Source organism: Ceratotherium simum, chromosome 15, assembly GCF_057802395.1.
Source record: "Ceratotherium simum simum isolate JZ-2026a chromosome 15, ASM5780239v1, whole genome shotgun sequence".
In the NCBI taxonomy this organism is placed as follows: Eukaryota; Metazoa; Chordata; class Mammalia; order Perissodactyla; family Rhinocerotidae; genus Ceratotherium; species Ceratotherium simum.
Window position 1 is genome coordinate 53,677,818 of NC_141914.1, and position 6,000 is coordinate 53,683,817.

Consider the following 6,000-nt stretch of genomic DNA (forward strand, 5'->3'; position numbering starts at 1 on the left):
TTCTTTTATTTATATTAGAGGGAAAATAATGATTAAAACTCCATGTATGATCTTTAAAACAAATGTTTACTGGCAAAATAGGCCACACCTGGGGCTGTATCTACACAGACAAAACTTTAAGAATGAAAAGTTTGGGGAAGCAGGGAAGACTAATCAAACCTGTTGATATAGTAAAGAAAATAAAAAACAGTCAAGTATCTAAAAATCTTTATCAAAGTTGTACATATTCGCAACTTTCATGAGCATGTAAATAAAACTATATTTCTTGAAATATCCATATACAAAATAACTATTTCTTCCTACATATCATGTGTAGGATCCTTTGACTTTACCCAACCTCCATAGCTACTGATCTGGAGAATTGATCAAGAGACATTTCAGAATGATCTGGAACAACTCTATTACTTACATGGATAATTGGCTAAACCAATTTGATCCTCTTAGTTAAGATAGGGATTACAAGAGAAGAGAATGTTGTAAGAAAGATAGTGAATTCTATTTTGAATATGGAAAATTTGATACTCATATTATGTTCAACCTGCAGGTGGTTAAAAGTATATATTTGAAATTTAGTAGATGATTCAAGCTTGCATGTATTCTACTTTTCCTGTTGGTGTGCAAATAGCATCTTTTTTTATTCAATTTTGATGGAACTGGAGAAAAATAACATTTAAATCGAAGCAATGGTTTCCCTCTTCCACATAAGAAATCATTCCAATATTCATAGATGGTCTAGCTTTGTTTCAAGATGGTCTTATGTCAGTCTGAATATTGATTTAACCATTTTCCAGCATGAAGTGTGAGAAATTTTGATGGTAACCAAAGATCATTGAGATATTTATGAATTATATAATTTCTAGCTATTTTGCTTTTTACATTATAAATCATCAGAATAAAAATAATCTGATTTAAATATAAGAGAGTAGTCTTCTACAAAAGCCATGCATAAATTATTTTCAAGGATTATTTGTGAAACCACTCTAGGTTGCCTAAGAGTTGTAGGTGTACAAATGTGTGTTACATAAATTAATTGTCTTTAATGTAATTAGAACTCAGTTTTGGGTCTTCCTTAATTTCCTTGTTAACATAAGGAATACAGTTAGATTTTTGTGAAGGTATTCCTAATGGGGAGTATGTGAAGATACTATATAAAGAAGTATGTAGATTTTTGTTAATAAAACTTGATCCAAAAATAAAACCCATAATACCCAAATCTGTGGATATACTACATATTTTTTTTGATTCTATTGAGTATATCCCTTATGTAGAATTGCCGGGGCATATGACAACAGGCATTTCTACATTTAACACTTTGAGGAGTTGCTAAACTGTTTTTTAAAGTGGCTGAACCATTTTACAATCACATCAGCAGTGTATGAGGATTCCAATTTTTTCATGTCTTTGACAATGCTTGTTATTGTCTGTCTTTTTGATTTAGACATTCAAATGGTTGTGAAGTGGTATCTTATCATGGTTTTGATTTGTTTTGTTTTTCCCTAATGACTGATGATGTATAACATCTTTTCATGTGCTTATTGACCATTTTTATATCTTCTTTGGAGATATGTCTATTCAAATCCATTGCTCATTGTGCCATCTTCTCATTGTTTCCTCACATGGTGGAAACAGAGAGAGTGCTTTCTTGGGTCCCTTTTATAAAGGCATTAATCTCATTCATGAGGGCCCACCCTCATGATTTAATTACTTCCCAAAGGCCCTACCTTGGGGGTTAGGATTTCAACATACATCTTTTGTGTGGGACACAAACATTTAGTCCATTGTCCTATCCTTTTAATTCAATCATTGAATGCCTTATCATTGGAATTATTCTACTTGGGAGATTTGTCTATTCTCATCCATTTATTTATTCAATCATTTATGTTGGTATGGACTTATGGACATTTATTTTATATTTGGGTTGTCATCCAATACTACTTTCTTTATTGTGTAGCTTAAATTCTTCCAGATTTGGCCATTGGAAACTCTTAATTGAATCCTATATCCCTTTGACATACCTCCATCATCGTGGGAATCTTTTAAGCACTTCTTTACATTTTGGCAATACCAAATGCTTCAGGCTCATCTTTTGTATTTTCTGCCAAGTCTTAGAATCAGCCATTTCTCTAAGGAAACCTAGTTCCTCTTATTGGAAAATAATATTAGAAAGAAAGGTCTGGGGCCGGCCCCGTGGCTTAGCGGTTAAGTGCTCGCGCTCTGCTGCTGGCGGCCCGGGTTCGGATCCCGGGCGCACACCGACACGCCACTTCTCCGGCTATGCTGAGGCCGCGTCCCACATACAGCAACTAGAAGGATGTGCAGCTGTGACATACAACTATCTACTGGGGCTTTGGGGGGAAAAAAATAAATAAATAAAATCTTTAAAAAAAAGAAAGAAAGGTCTGGGTGCTAGGAGTGCTCATTGTTTCTGGGTTGTAATTGCTTCTAGGCTCTCTCAGCTGACACAGCGAAAGAAATACATATGTCTATACTAACCCAATATCTATAACTGTTTCTGTATTTATCTATATTAGGGCAAACATGATTTCATATTGATATTTTTAACTCTAATCCATTATCACTTAGATCATTATAGCCTCCACCTCTTGCTTATCTGTAAATTCCCCCTCCAAGAATGAGACACCTGGTTCCCACTATCCACTATCTGTTTACTTCATTTAATTTCAATATAAATGTATAGCATTATCTGAACTGTTAATCTGTACCCCATGGGAGACAAGGTCATCAGCTAGAGTACAATGCTTATGTGCATTTCTTTTGTCTTTAGTCATTCAGACTATTCACTTCCTAAGTTCATTGTGTCAGCACTTTATTCCCTATGCTGTTCAGTGAGGTTGTGTTATACACTTTTAATACTCTTAGATTGTTTTTTCAATTTTTGTATTCCATCCTGAGATTCCTCTAATCTATGAAACGATTTTAAAAACTCGTATACATTAAAATTCAGTCTTCATACTGTAAAGTTCTGTGGAATTTGGCAAGTGCATGGTGGTATGTATTCACCATTACAGTATCATGTTTATTCAGTTATCTATTGAAGGACATCTTCAATTGTGGGGCAATTGTGAATAAAACTGCTATGAATTTTTACATTTAGATTTTGGTGTGGATGTGAGTTTTCAAATCGGTTGGGTAAATATCTAGTAGTGTGAATGCTTGACTGCACAATAAGATATTTAGATAGGATAATATATTTAGCTTTATAAGATATTTAGAAAAGATATTTAGCTTTATAAGAAACTGCCCAAGTATCTTCCAGAGTGACTGTACCATTTCTCATTCCCAACAGCAGTGAATGAGAGCTCCTGTTGCTCTGCTTCCTCAGCAGTAATTGGTATTGACAGGTGTTTGTTTGTTTTTGTATTTCAGCCATGCTAATAGGTATGTGGGGTATCTCATTTTAATTTGAAATTCCCTGATAACAAATGATGTTGAGCACCTTTTAATATGCTTATTTGACATCTGTATACCTTCTTTACAGTATATCCGTTTAGATCTTTTGCTCATTTTTTAACTGGGTTGTTTGTTTTATTATTGTTCATTTTAAGAGTTCTTCATCAGATATTTGTTTTGCAAATATTTTCTTCTACTATGTGGCGTGTGTTTTGCATCTCATAACAGTGTCTGTCACAGAGAAGAAGTATTTAATTTTAATAAAATCTAATTTATCAATATTTTCTTTCATGGGTCATGCTTTTGGTATATCATCAAAACTACAGCAGGTCACCTAGATTTTCTCCAATATTTATTCTTGATGTTTTATAGTTTTGTGTTCTACACTTAGATGTATGATCCATCGTTAATTAATTTTTATGAAAGGTGTAAGCTCTCTGTCTAGGTTCATTTTTTAGTAACTAGACATCCAATTGTTTGTTTCAGCACCATTTGTTGACAAAAAAATTCTTTATCCATTGAATTGTCTTTGATCCTTTGTCAAAAATCAGCGGCTATATTTGTGAGTCTATTTCTGGGTTTTCCATTCTTTTTCATTGATCTATATGTTTAGTCTTTCACCAATATTGTGCTTTTCTGATTACCATAGCTTTATAGTAAGACTTGAAATCAGGTGGTATGAATCCTCCAACTCTGTTCTCATTAATATTGTGTTGGCTATTCTAAGTCTCTTCTTTTGCATATACATTTTGGAATCAGTTTGTTGATATCTACAGAATGGCTTGATGTAATTTTAATTGGGATTGCATTGAATCTATAGACCAATTTGGTAGGAATTCACAATATCTTAACAATATTGAGTCTTCCAATTCATGAACACAGATTATCTCTATATATTTAAATATATTTTTAATTTCTTTCATCAAAATTTGGAGTTTGTCACATACAAATACTGCATTTTTTTTAAAGATTTATACCTAAGCATTTTATTTTTGGAGGCATACTATTATAAATGGTATTGTTTTTTAAATTTCAAATGTCATTTATTCATTTCTGGCATATAGGAAAACAATTGATTTTTTTAAATATTCACCTTGTATTCTGCGACCCTGCTATACTTGCTTATTAGTTGCGAGATGCTTTTTTTTTTCCTTTCTTTGAGATTTTTTTACATTGACAACTATGTTACCTATGAACAAAAGCAATTTTTCTTCAATATGCATACCTTTATTTTCTTTTATTGTCTTTTGCACTAGGTAAGACTAGGTAGACTGAGTAAAGAAGATCCACCCTCACCGATGTGGGTGAGCATCATCCAATCTGTTGAGGGCCTGAAGAGGGCAAAAAGTGAAGGAAGCGTGAATTCTCAGCCTCTCTCTTCTTGAACTGGCGTGTTCATATTCTCCTGCCCTCGGACATCAAAGCTCCTGGTTCTTGGGCTGTTGGACTCCAGGACTTACACCAGCAGCTCCCTGGTTCTCAGGCCTTCCAACTCAGACTGAATTACACCTCCAGCTCTTCTGGTTCTCCAACTTGCAGGTGGCATATCAAGCGTATCTCAGCCTCCATTGTCATAATTCCCATATTAAATCCCCTTGTATATGTCGATATATAGCCTATTGGTTTTGTTTCTCTGGAGAATCCTAATACACATAGTGTTTGTAATCAGAGGACTGAGACCTTCCAGCTCTTCTATTTAATATATACATAACTATGGAATTCACCTCTGGAAACATCTAGAAAGGTTTTTTTAGAGAATGGAGATAAATACATAAAGAAGATATGTATTTTCAAATATACATATAAAAATCTTTTTAAATAGTTAACTGTAAACATTTAAAAGAGTAACACTCTGATGACAAACACCAGATCATTATTGTTCTTTCTTTCAGCAATGCCTATTTTGATGAAGGTGATGACTGTGCCTTCATGCTCATAAATGCACACAGGAGTGATCAATGGGGATATTTGGTGGAGGGAGATTAATTTGTGCATTAGAAGTTTTGGAATTATTTCCTGGTGAGCAGTAAGTTGAGATACAATCTCAGTGAAAAGCCCAAATTTCTTTACTTGGCAATTCCTTTAACAGCTGAGGTAAATACCTCTGCTCTGAAGTCTTTCCTCCTTGGTCTTGGGAGATGTGCCCGTGTGGTTCACCTCCACAGAAAGGACATTAAGAGAGTTGATTCAGCAAAGGCGTATTTTTGTTCTGTTTCAAAAAAAGAAAAAAAGTTCACATTTCAAACTACCTGTATCCAAAGGATTTGCTGATTCCTTTCTCATCAGGCTTCACAGCAAACCAATCACCTGGGATGTGGCACCCATGGTATCACAGATGCAATAGGTGAAGTCCGTGTGATAGGAACAATTTTTATTGACTTCTCTAAAGCATTTGCTTTAGCTGGCCATAAATTACTCCTACAAAACTTCAGGGATTTGGGGCTTTGCAGTAGCTGCATAAAGTGGTTTGCATTAACTTGAGGAATTGTACAGGAAAGAAAGCCATGTGAGCATGGATTCAAGGGAATTACAAACGGGACGCCTGAGGGTGTATTTTATTTTCTCTGCTTGACGATTATCTTACAGTCT